General features: G+C 42.9%; 1 protein-coding gene across 2 annotated transcripts in view; it reads right to left on the reverse strand.

Annotated features, from left to right (window-relative positions):
* LOC109486171 (ATP-sensitive inward rectifier potassium channel 12-like) overlaps positions 1-14,006 on the reverse strand; it is a 49,374-nt gene that overhangs the window by 34,093 nt on the left and 1,275 nt on the right. Inside the window, exon 1 of one of the 2 annotated variants that reach the window (XM_019789881.1) lies at positions 4,475-4,644. The exons of the other annotated variant lie outside the window; for it this stretch is intronic. The gene's annotated coding sequence lies outside the window, so the exon portion shown is untranslated. Of the gene's footprint in view, positions 1-4,474; positions 4,645-14,006 lie in introns of those variants that run through there. 2 annotated transcript variants of the gene reach the window in all.

The raw sequence follows: 14,006 nt of genomic DNA on the forward strand, positions 1-14,006 counted from the left end.
AACTGTCCACAGCAACAAAAGGAATAGCAACCTTAAAATCAACTCAAGATGTCATAATGTTGACATGATTCTGTCAAATTATCCAAAACATAGACTTGATGAAAAGTAAATGTCCATTTTTAACCAGTACGATAAATAACAGTGTCAAAACATATTTGTCACATCATCCACAATATACCATATACGTACAAATGTAGTATGCATGGTCAATAAAGTCACACTCATAACAGTATGGATAGTTGGAGCAGTTGGGATCTTGTAGTACCCCTTTTCTGGGTCATATCATGACGAACATGAGTATTGTATCCCATATAATACTCATGTTAGTCATTTATGATCCAGAAGAAGGGAACAAGATACTCTCCCTTAGCTTCAGTAACTCCCAATTCCCATGAAGTACCTAAAATTGAGACCTTACAGTCTCCCATGTCCTCTGGGCATTCCACTGGTGACATGCTATGGATGGTTCTACCCTGACCTGGTCACTCAACACTGCTAATTGGCATGTATGTGTGCAATGCCTGGACAAAAAAGGACCAAGCAACTGTGCCCATTCAAGGGCTTGAATACACTGTTGAAGAAATGAGATGAGGAAGCAATAATCATATGATTTTGCATGAGGCGTTTGCTTTAATTAACCATTTACATAGATATGCATACACTACATATATCCCTTGTACACATGAAACAAAAGGTTGGTACTGCCGGAGGGCAAGTCCCTGTAACATACCTTTTGCAGTCAACATTTTCTTTTCTTTTTTGTACTACTGAAGTATACTCACTCCTTTACGTCTTGTATGACTCTAACCACCCTGCAAGTTTCATAACCTTGTGGACCTTCCCCTCATGCATAATATGAATTAATCATTACTTCATCCACAAGGAGGGACCGTAACATAACAGACGGTGCTTTTAGCTGTTAAGTCTATGGGGAATATTCAGATTGTATGGTAGATAATAAGGAACAATATCCGGAATGACTGGCCTTTTGACCTACATCTAGTGTGATCATTGTGATGACGTACATTGTATTCTTATAGACTGTGAATCATAGGGCGTGCTCAGCACTCAAGCACATACTGTACATCAAATAAAGACAATAGCAAATGTTTCAAGAAACTGTCACAAAGCCAAGGATGACAACTATGTAACAGTCCCTGCAATTATAAGCTGACATTCCACCTGAGTCAATGACGAACATTGGTTAAATCATTAACAATATCTCTACAGAGTGTACTGTTAGTTTTTTTCAGTACAATATATATCTGACAATATACTGATGGATTTTTCCTTTTCAATAGGTATGAGACAATGAACATTGCATACCCTGTAGGGCACTGTCCTAGAGGATATGCCCTAGAGAGTATAGAACAGGCAATGACCAGAGGTCTGTCACCAGGGGTTCGTAACCTGGACCAGGATAACTCCAACTCCAACTCCAAACACTTTGGGCTCAACAGCATCATTGGGACAATGCGTGATTAAACCTTAGAGTAGGGAGAGAGATCTGTTACCAGGGTTTCTTACTTAGGCTGGACCATGTCAATATTCTACAACAATATGGAATCAGAATTTTGTCACTGACTTTATGATCATAGATCTGTGCAAGTTCAACAGCAGCATATCTATAATATCTACACCCATGAATAACTGTTAAATACTGAGCCCATTGAGATTTTCATCTGACAAATATGGCTGATTGTCCTTGATCACACATGTGCCACTGTGACAAATGTGGCCTGCAAATTGCTGAAGGTGAAACAACAGCTGGAATACTGATAACCCTTGACTTGGAACACAGCCTCTTATTATAGGAAGTAAGAGGGCTACAGTGATCTCAAAAGCAGCACTGCTGGCTATACAGTTACAATTTCTATAAAAACAGCAAATTTCTGCCTTTGTTGTTAAGTGGCATCTGCTCGTGTAAGATCTAGCTAGATACACTGATCTAACTAGAAATTTTCTGTACCCCCTCCTCCCTTAATGGCATTTTTCTTGTCATTGTAAGTTGAACTTTATACCGTCTTCTTGGTGACACTGCTATTGTTGGTTGCTAGCTGTGCGTGTTGTTGTCCCAACCCAATCAGCGTAACTGGGTACTCCCATTACCTGAACTAATTATATACCCGCTCTGGACTTTTTTAAGAAAGGCAGTAATTTTGCCAGTTTTCTACCCCCCTTCCCTACTACCAGTATAGCTGGTAAGACCAAGGAGGTATATATTACATATATCCTGTAATATATTACCTTGGTTTAAACTTTTAGGAATTATGGCATTATATTCAATACTCATCAATCCTTACTGCCATAGTTTTACAGAACTGACTTCTATCATTCTTTAACACTGAATAATCTCATCCGACGCTATCAGTTACACAGGTGGTATTTACACAGCCCTGTCCATCTGACCTGTGGTGTAAGGTCAGAAGTCATGTTTGAGTTCAAAGGACATTGGGTAAACCAAGGACATTATACTTTACCCACACCTGGTCTGATCATGCATGCAGACAGCATGTCTGGCAAATGTTTGCTGTAGGACACTTTTATATTCATTGAACATACATGGGCTTATCCAAGTAAAAAATCTGAAGTGGCTACATCTATATACAAGTCAGCAGAAATGCATTAAGGTCTAACTTTTCAATTTACTGATTTAGGTTAACTTTGCTTCAATTCATTAAAATTTGCTTGTTTCTGGGCAAGTTTCAACCCCAAGTTTCAATGATGAAAAAATGTTACAGTCTGACAAATCACAGAAGACTGGATTTGTGACTGGCATGGGGGGAGTGACTATCTTGAGGATAATTATCACCTCATTTCATCAGTCCATTGTTTGCAAATGACATAATCTTTTTATTTAGAAAAGTGTCACATGTTTGTTTTCTCACATGACATCTTATCAGAGTTGGTGATTTTGCTAGATAGGTACTACTACTACTAGGTAAAATGAGTAACTTTATACAGCATAACATTATGCGTCTAGTTTTAGAAGATTTTTTTGCTCCTGCACATGCTTCCCAAATGTGCAGTGTGGTTAAAGTTGAGAATGGGGTTGGGATAACCAAGGACATTATACATCCTTGGGATGACTTAGTGGTTTGGTCTTATGCAGCTTATACTTACAAATGAACCAAAGTACAAAACTGGTTGAACCAAAGTACAAAACTATCGCCACACCAGTGGTGTGTTAGGTCAAAAAAGAGGTCAACCTGTTATGTGATACAAACGAAGTACAAGCAACAAATCCCCTAAACCGGTTGAGGTTAAAAGCATAAAAGAACAGCAAGTAACCCATGGAATAATGTATTATGTAACTTACCCATCCAGACCAACACCAGATATCAGCTGATTGTACAACAGGTTTGACAGTTAAGAGCCATGATATACTACTGACATCACAATGGAAGCACCATAAATAATCTTCACAAATCAGCACCTTGCGGTGTACAGTTACCAGCCAATCTGATCTTGAAGTGCTGAGTAATTAGAGGTCTGGGTTAATCTACGTTCGGGCAAGTAAACAGTTAGTGACTGGTGCTTGCTTATGTCAACACTAACCCAACACCTCGTAACGATGACTGTGAACCTTCCCCAGACATATCAGTAATATATAACGGAGGTTAAAGAGCCCACTTGATAGCTCCCCAACATCAAACAACCTCTCTTATATGAAACTTGTTCGAGTATCGTCTTGTATCAGTTATGTGTATCTTTCTTTGTTGACACAGTCCCATTTTGAGGGGCGGGATTCGTGAGGGTTGATAAAATAACAAAGAGGCGTGATGGGGAGGTTTTTTTTTCGTTCGGACATTCGGAGTGTCGGGCTCCGAATCTATGATTTATGAAGGACTGCATTCATTCTAAAACTTTCCTGGATGGGGATACGGGTAACATCTTAGCACCGGGATAAGGCAGACATGAGCTGAAACACTAACGTTAGTGTCGGAACGCTGCAAATAAATGGCTACACGGTACAAAACACGAGGCGACTAGCCTGTCGTGCACTGGGGCACATTTTGCACCGTTTGACCGACTCAAGAACAAAAAGATACGTGTCATCAGTATGAGAGTGAAATCTACGTGCTGAGTAACTTGACTAGAGTAGTGTCTCATTTCGCGGCTTCCAGTTTTTGGACCGGAAAGTCGGTGAGTTTTTTCCAGGAGCCCGTCCTCCGCTCCCGCCAGGAGGTGGCCACGCCGCCAACAACAAAGTGGGGCAACACACGCCACAATCGCCGATACAACTAACGGGTTTGTGGGGCTCTTAAACGTTCCCACACTCTATTAGCCTTTTAATCTTAGTCCTCTGTGCGCAAGTTAGTCTCCAAGACTACCATTAGGCGTCTTCAGAAACTAGAGCCCTCGTGTTGTGGTTGCAAATAAGGTTACAAAAATTATGCCGTTTTGACGTTTTACGCTTCGTCACTCAGGTCAAACCACTTCAAAAATTCACCGTTATACGAGCAAAACTTACCTCTGGTTAGGCCCAGGTGTTCAACAATGTCCTCAGCCGTTCAATAATATGTCAATTCTCAAATCTTTGCATAGAAATAGCCACAGAAAGCGCCGAAAAGACCAGGGTGTACCAGGACACGTCGTCGGCCGTCCCAAGCTCGGGGAAAGTTTGGGAAACTTACCGGCGGGTCAAAGGTGAATATTTGCATAAGAAGAAGTGAGAGGGTTTGCGTTTCCACTGACGTCACTGACATCCCGGAGGAAACCAGTTGTATAATATAATCATTGCGGTATTAATAATGTCCCAACTCCAAGAAGTCGATAGGAGAACCGGAATGACTAATATTTGAGTATCACCTACGATAAAACAGCCAAGCGGTCTGCAAATATTGCCACTGGTTATAGTATTTGGCGGGCTTGAGGCGGGAAGAAATTGTCAATTTGTTTTAAACGTTACATATTTTTTTTTTAGGGGGGGGGGGCATAGTAAAACAATCACCGGGATTCGGAGTAGCAAGGTTTTTTAAGGTGCAATATGGAATTGTCTGAAATGCGTTACCTGTCAGTGTACAAGTACAATCAGTAGATTCAACTGGCGACACCTATCGGTCTCCATAAAACTGCAGAAAAGAATGCGTCCAATCATTTATCGACATGACGATATCCCCGTTGCCCTTTCTACTTTATTTCAGTGCAACAATGCTTCATGTCTAATATTACCATCACATCTGAAGTGGGTTTCAACATTGGAAATTTCAGAACATCGTCTCTCAAAAGGCTTTGTGGGTGGTTTGTGTTTTGGGATTGGCGTCTATTTTAGCTGAAGTCAACCATTACATTTCGTTGAAGGTGATGGTCAAATGCCTTGGAGTCCTATATATAAAAGTAACGGACTGGGACAGACCATGTTTTGATATCATGATATCAAATCCCCATGTGATGCCCCATGTATTCGGGCCTGTCTCCGATATGCGATAGACATCAAATGATGATACAGGGTGGGCATACGTGTGTGAAAAGGAAAGAAGTTCACTGGTACATGGTAAAGCCGCCCCTCAAAATAGTCATCCAAAATAGTCATTTCACCCTACCCTCAACGTTCCGTCCTGGTTTGCTCCTTTATTTTTTTAAACTAAAAACTGATGTCTGAGCGCACCAGGAAAGCTCGAAAACAGGTGTTTCAAAGTCTTAGACACATTTGAAACAGTACACGGTGATGCTACAGTGACCTAACTCTCTCTCAGAACTGCCTCTACGAGTCCACGCGTAAAACTGCCGAATGTCGTTTTGAGGGATTGGGCTGGCCAGGGGGCGACGGCTGTTTTGAGGCTTCATCCCGAGACAGTTGTCAAGACTCTCTCACGATCACCAAGATACGGACGCCATAAATAGAAAATAAGGAATCATTAATTAAAGCCAGATGCAGAGGTTATTTGAAAACAGATCGGTTCCATCTAGGAAGTGATAAGTGCATAGCTGTATGACGCACGGCCCGGCAGTAACTATCCCTAAAATGCACGCCAAGAACCATGGGTCAAACTTCAGCTTCACCTCCTCTGAACCCACGGCGCTGGCAAGGGGATAGTCTATACTCTAATTGAACATCAAGGGAATGAATGACTTTCACATCCTGAAAATAGCGACAATTGTAGATAATTGAAATATCATATTTACGCATCATATATTCCCTATGATTTAATTAGTTCCTCCCTTTGTTGAAGGCTGGCAGCTTGCATGATGTACCGAAATTGCCCTGCCTCTGTCAGTCTGTTTGTGTTCTGTCATCCTTCGATCCATCTCCTTGTAATCTTTGTAACGATCAATATTCTATCAAGGAAGATGCAGATGTACATTTTTAATCCCCAATGATGGAATATAGTAGAAGCTGACGTCATGATCCTTGTGATCACATTGAATATGAAATTTGGTTTTGTTCAAATGTTTCCTATCCGATGGTGGAATATGCTAACTTAGTTGGCGAACTTGCAGACTTTTTGTACGAGGCGACGCGGCGGATCGTGATTTTCATGACAGCTTGATAAGTAGGATCTTTATGCCAAGTAATGTGACAAATTGTACCTTCGCGTGGTGCATTGTCGTCTTGTACCAGAATCGATTCATCCACGTCTCGGCTGTGTCTTAAGACGTTAACTGAGGTCAGGAGACGGGAGAACGTGTGAGAGCGGTTTGCCAGGATATTCCCTCACGGGGGATTAACTTCTCAACAAAGTACCTGATGTCGGCATAATCCTCAGATCAATTCCAGATATGTCTGTATTAACAGATCTGTGACGGTGCGGTGGAAAGTTGACGACAGTGTGAAAACGTTTAATCTCAAACCAGCCTGTCGCGAGTGGACAATTGTAAAGTTTTCTGACCGGCCAGATGTTAGCCTGGTTATCAGAGTACATATTATAGCTCTCCTCAAATTTTCTGGTAACCAAGGTACCAAGGCGGTGGGGTATATGACTACCAGGATGGCCCGTTGATTTTGAAAACGTCTAAGAGTTTATATTACCCATTACGAACGAGGTCGACACTGAAAAATCTGACGCTTCAAGCTCCCCGCTGCTAGCCTGGTGTTCATCCGTTTTCATCTGGGAAGCAGACAAATCTGAAAACTGATGGATGGATATCGTCATCACCATGGAAATGTTGGATAATTAAACATTTTTCTATCCAGACAACTTTTAGAGGACTGTACAAAAAGCAAGCAAGTGAAAAACGTATGATCTAACACTAACATCTGCTTGAAGAGTACTAGTATAAACGCAGTTACTGCGCCTAAATAGAACTTAGGTGTGTACAGCCTACATGCTGGTGTGCGCTTGCGCCGTTAGCCTGGATGCCAGACCCAAAGCACACTGGACACAAAATATCTCAGTGTGCAAGCTCACTGAGATATTTGTGTCCAGTGTGCTATGGGTCTGGAACCCAGGCTATTGCGCCGTAAGATTCAGAGTCATATTGGGGACCCAAGGAGCCCTATACGACCTGACCAGGAAACGCTTTATAGGAAAACAGGTGGGTTGATATAGAACCGTTTTCATACCCTGACCCCTGAGGCTCAAGTCAAGGGCATGGCAGTTTTATAGAGGACTTACCGTCCAGTGCACGGCGTTTGATGTCCACATTATTCAGACCACCTGCCAGAATAACCATTTTCTATGCCGTGTACAGATACCAAATCGGAGGTGCTCCATCAGCAATGATAAGGACACCGTGCTTTACTACTACATATGTATATCTCCATTTGAAACACCGTTGCAATGACAGTGTCCAACCGTTGCAATCACAGGGTCCAAAGAATACTTCAAGAACACGTCCTGTTCCAAACACAAGTCGAAGCTAAAAACAATCTTTGTATATGACTGAAAACGTCTTGTTCAGCTAAGAAACTCATGTTAGGCCACACCGATTTAATTTTATGGATGACATCCGCGCGCGCATTGATTTTCGCCCGATCTCAAAAAAAAAAAAAAAAGATCACGAATTCCGAGTAGCCTGTGTATACAAGCTCTCGGCTGGACGTTAATGACCCCCACCCCAAGCGGCAACCTAGGGCGGCGGCCGCCAGGAGCGCGATTTAGTCAGGCTAGAATTCCGAGGCTCTGGCCTGGCTTTAGGCCTGGGTAGTGCACGGTGGTGATAACTCTGGTTGACGGCAGCCAGGCTACCGAAGCTCCAAGACTCAAGAACTCAGTACATACGTACAGCAGTGTCGATTCATATATTCCGCAAAAATCCAGCATGTGTCGGCCTGTCGTATACGTCGCTATGTAATGCGCCAAATTCACAATACCAGGTTTCTATTCCTGTGGTTTTGTAGCATTTTTATTTTTGGCCGGATTTTTATTTTTTTCGCCCGCGCGCACTAGTTTGGGGGTCTTCAGAGGATGTCATCCATAAAATTAAATCGGTGTGGCCTTATATGATCCTTGGTATGCCTTCGAGGCTTCGGCGATGTAATAAACACTAGGTTTGGAAGTATAATGTCCGCTGCACGACTTTGCTGTAAGTAAGTAGGACACGGCTGACTGCAAACATTAACGGCGGGCGACAAGCCATGAAATATGAATGAAACAAGAATGAGATACATTTCCCGCAGATTAAGGTGGAGGACGAAGTAATTAGACCTGCCGCATGGTCGCGTTGTGGAACATTAATTGTTTTATACCACTTCACATGTCAGGAAAATTCACTTTAGAAGCCATAGATCAGATTATTCTGCAATTTCCGGTACAACATTATAAACCCTGATGTCTGTATGTTGTGCCAAGGTCTCTGAACGAGATGAAATTGCCAAAATGTCACAGATACTCGTATAAGCACGGAAGCTATCCAGGTTATAAATTGGAGCAGGACACAATTGCCATTCTTCAGCTAGCGTTAATTATAGTAGTATTGAAGATAACGTGACTTCCAAACTTTCTTCTATTTTACTAGTATTCTTCACCAAGCAGATCTGGTATGGTGCAGGTTCATGTTTTTCCTATGCTTGTATAGTTAACGTTAGTCGTTACTTATTTACTCGAATAAACAATTTCGTAACATCTGTTCCAAGGTCAATTATCAGTCTCGACCTCGATCGATCGGCTCAATTTTGTAGTATTGTTCCGAACAAGTCACGGATAAATAAAGTACTTTTGGTATTGTTCCTTCGAGTCAGCTGCTTTCGTTCATCAAACCTTTAATATAAAAGCACAAGATTGACATTTAAAAGTTTTATCTGTATGAGAACATCAGTGACGGCTCTTGTAGCCATAATCGAAGTGATTTTCTCTTTCTACAACTACTAGCGTCATTGAAAGACGGAAATCACGATGAAAATGAGGAAAGAATGACCAAAACCGCCGCCTATCTGCAATGCGCTCAGACGGATTGCCGCTTACATGAAAAGTCGATTTCCTTTGCATGTAACGTCTTTTAGCCGAATTCATTTAGAATGGAAATTGGACGCGAGTTGTTGATGAAAAAGTCGATACATTACTTTAAGTCGGAGTTTGATTTCATGAAGCAGTTGTCGAGGTCTAATTTCAGACATACGCGGTAATAGGTTTTTCATCAACTAGGTCAGGCTGCTGGGAAAGTCACGCGGTGGGTCTTGAGTCCCAGTAGCCGTCCTCATATAGAATTGTGCTACCGAGTACTCTTCAAAGCCGAGGATAAATGCACTTAGAAGGACTTTTTATAAGAAAACGCATTTCCAATACGTAACATTGTCCCATTGACGCATTTTTGGAGGAACCACGTAGCAGGATACTCGTGTTGTTGTTGCATGACAATCTTATTCTAGTCAACGACATTTCCTTGTGTTCTGCACCAGAAACTATGGCAAACTAGCAGAAATAGCCATTGAATTTCGCATACACTGACTTTCTATAAAGTCATACATCTCATACACCTTTTGCAAGTAAAGACTAGTTTCACAAACAGTGACGAATTAAGAAAGGGGAAAACCCTACCAAGTCTGGAGCAGCGCCCAAACACGGACGTAACAACTGGGTCCTGTTGTTCAGATGCCCACGGGGTGTGGTTTCTCCTCAACCGGGACAAGTCACAAGACCAATTCAGAATAGGCAGATAATATCTAGCTAGCCACCTAGGTAAGCTCGCGCGAGCTGGAAGCGCACCTCCCGACCTACCATCCGAGCGGGAGTGACTCCAGGACCGGGCGGGACCAGATAACACCCGCGCGGTTTGGGCCGATCGATCGATAGTTGGTGGTCTATTTACCGACAACATCGGGTCACTTGAATGCAGAGGAGGGCGTCCTGGCGTTTAATCATAGTAATAGCAGCTTGGGGCTGATGAGCACAGAAAGTTTTCTCTTGTCCGAGCTGAGCGCCTCTGCATCAGTCTTGTCTGTCACTTTGAAGCTATTAATGATTGATGAAGTCTCCTCCGTCAACTGAGATGCTTCAGAAGAAGTTCTTTAAGATTATAGGTCGGAGAATGCGCCTTGTTTTGTCTATCAGATCCTTGCGGAGCTGAAGTGGGTAGACGATCGTGAAACTAGAATTAATGCCCTGCTATACGGGCAGGGGCGCCCCCAATTACAGCCGCAGCCGGGTTCACACGAGTGGGTCATACATCACTCTGTTTTGTAGTTATTTTGTTAAAGCACAAGGAGAATATTGAAGAGACGGAAATATCTCTTGAGCCGTGCACTCAGTAAAGTGCAAATCTGGAATTTTACACTTACGAATTAAGTGCAGTACGGAAATGTGAAGGCTGTATTTGATTGAGATGTTGTCAAGAATTACAACAACATTCCGACATGGTTGTCATACTGATATGGTGCTGCTGACCCTGGGAGTCGCCAGGACACCAAGGTTGTTTTGGGGGCGGATGGAGACATGCAAAGTACAGAACATGTATATGGATGACTACTGGACTCTGCTGGTACCTACCAATGTTTGACATTGAATAGCCAAAGTACTCGTCTCCAAACGGTTGATACATGAGTCACAATTTAGAGGAAAAAGTGATGCATATAGCGATATACCTTGACTATTTCCAAAGTGAAGCAGTTCCGCATGAACACTGGGTTGAGCATCTGTGTAGCCAAGATCTGCGCCGGCTATTTTATAAATATTAGAGCTTTAAAAGCCTAACATTCGCTTATCTCAATAACATTCCATACAAGTACAACACAGCTAGGGTGTGGCCCCTAGGCAGCGCCCCACTCGCCCCTGGTAGGGTATGTTTTCATTGCGTCACAAACCGTGGACCGACGGGCCCACAATTCGCGTTGATCTGACAAAATCCGATACTCAACTTAACAGCCTCAAAACACCTGGCGTCCTCCATCTACACGAAACGCCATGATCAAGCGGAGGATTAATTTTGTAACGATTGCGCACCGAGGCATACCTATGGAGTGTCCGATGCCACCGAAGATCAATGTCGCTCAAACAAAGTGCAGCGAGGTAAGACGCCACGGCCATTGTTTTGCCCGCCATTTGTCTCTAGCTGATTATTCAGTTGGCTCTTTGCCAGCCGATATCACATCCAGGAACCACAACACACGTTCGTCATGCAATCTATAAATAAGCCGCACTTGTGGACAGATACGCGTGACCGAATGCACGTTTACTTTATTACGCTCAATAGTGTCGGTTAAGGTAAACTGCCAATACCAAACTTTAGCCTGATGGATACTCATAGCCTCTACCAGGCATCAGAGGCAGCAGGAAAGAGTAGAAATTGTCCAAATAGACACCTACTATACTGCTTTAGTAGACTAACTCTCTTGGCATGTTATCTGTCTGTTTTGACAATTTTTACTCCTTTGCATCTAAAGTCCGGTAGAGCCTGCGATAACTGCACAGAAAGGAAGGACTTGGCAGTCGGGAACTTATCTGGATTTTTTCTGTCTCAGTATCTCACCAGAAACGTTCTTCTAGAATGATGACAGAGAGCCACGCTTATCTCAGATTCCTCTAACCATCGTGGCCATGGACAAAACTAAACGTTTCCATCAACATCGCAGCCTAATAGCAATGAGTAATGTGGATATTACCAACTCTGTTACTCTGAAAACACAAGTATCAGTGGCCATCCCCGCTGTGAAAAGACCATGTAAGTGTGGAAGTCGCTGTAAACGGTACCCGTGGCAGCCATTCAGATTACAACTATCCTAATCTATCGACCCTATAGGTCGGAAATCAACTATACTTCCAGCACCCAACAATGTACAATGATATCCAATTACGTGGCTCGAATACTATCACGAATACAATAATACAGGGGGATAGTAAAGAAGAAGTGACTCACTCTGGAAATAAGTGACCTTTCATCGATCCTGTGATGCATTCCAAATCTCCCTCGCTCTTGTGTATGATGCGGAATGTTTAATCGAAGTCTCTCGCTGATTCAAAACCGTCAAACTCAGGAATTCAATAGGAGTTTAAATGGAATGTGCCATCGCAACATTTCTGGATCAGTGCCAAAGTGGCGTATCAGCTTCGCGCGAATTTTACTGCCAGTTTATGCAGGGCGTAAGTTAAGATGTTGCCTCCTGATTACGTGTGTGGTGTAAATTGCTAGGGGAGGATTGTGTTAAAACCCTTCCCTCTAACACACTTCAGTAACAATATACATCATAGTGGGCCCTGTTTAGATAGATGGATAGGTATTATACCATACCTACATTCGTCACCAGTCCGTTCCCAAAATCGTCCTATCTAGCTTACCCGAGAGTGGCGTTTAGTCATTGCAATGATTTCAATCATGGCGTTCTGTGCGTGTCATGCTTCTTACTTAGTTCTATCAAACATGGTACGTTTTTCACTGTGGCACGGGAAGCAGGGGAATTTGTGACGCCTAGAAAATGTGGTCTCTGCGCCAGACCATTTTTGGGGGCTGGAAAAATAATAAAAGTTAATTGTCCAGAAAGAATTTGCCATCGACTTCAACCGACTTTGCTCCGTTCCTAGCCAGCAGAAGGGTCTAGTGGAGAACTAACAGAAAAACTAAGTAGATAGAAAGAATCAAAACACAAAATATCTACCATTAGATTGATGTGTATGACGCATCATAGAGACAGCTAAAGGCAGTTATAGGCGGACAGAACTGGTCTAGTGTCATGTAAGTATGCTGTCACACATTTAACACGTTCAATTTAAAACCAATAACATTCAGCCGACGTGAAAATGGAGTTAGTCATCGCATAAAATTTCATAGCCTCCTGTATGCGTCATGGTTCTCATTCTGCCCACCTCAATCCACGACGCAGCCATCTGATCATGAGCTGCTAGTGGCTCGCCAAACGTCAGCGGCCCCATGGACAGCGCTGTTTGTGTTGGTAGGATCAGGGTTAGGGTTAGGGTCAGGTTAGGGTGTTATCTTCTTGGAAGTGATCTACTGACACGACTACATTACATTTACAGTGTAATGATGGATGTAGACATCCCTCCCAGAAATGGATGTCAAGTGTAAAATGCACCATTAAACCGCCCACTTGCGTTAGAATTGCCGTTGAAATGGCTCCGTTTGGTGGTCGGGGTCTCCAACTAGGCAGTGATCAAGAGGTACATGTAGATCACTGCGAGGAAGAACGGTTCAACTCTTGAAAAGGATGGAAGCGATAAGTGTACATGGATGGGGATAAAGGATGAGGGAAAGCAGCAAAGACAAAGAAACGGTAACGGAAACAGTAAGAAAAGATGTGTTGACAGCCATGGAGTTTGGCGAGCCTACAGGTAGTCAGTCAGTCCTTTTGTAGAAAAGATGTAGAAAGAATACATATGTGTGGAGGAATGTTCTGGACCTGGCCTACGTTAGTTTCGTGACTGGACATTTAAGCGCAGAGCCGTCACGTGCCTGGACTTCTCAAGTCGCACGGCACACAGGAGAAATCGCTTGGTTTCCAATACACCCTTAACGACACGTTTGGACCTAAGCTTTATAACTTATACATCTGGCAAGGGACATGGCATTTTCACCTCCTGAATCCAATTTGCTCCAAGATTAGACCTGGTCAATTGTCCACATTGGAAATATCTTATTTCGGGGTGGTGGGTTCTGATCTTGTGTACATGTACGAG

Source organism: Branchiostoma belcheri, unplaced genomic scaffold, assembly GCF_001625305.1.
Source record: "Branchiostoma belcheri isolate BF01 breed outbred unplaced genomic scaffold, Haploidv18h27 scaffold11, whole genome shotgun sequence".
Taxonomy (NCBI): domain Eukaryota; kingdom Metazoa; phylum Chordata; class Leptocardii; order Amphioxiformes; family Branchiostomatidae; genus Branchiostoma; species Branchiostoma belcheri.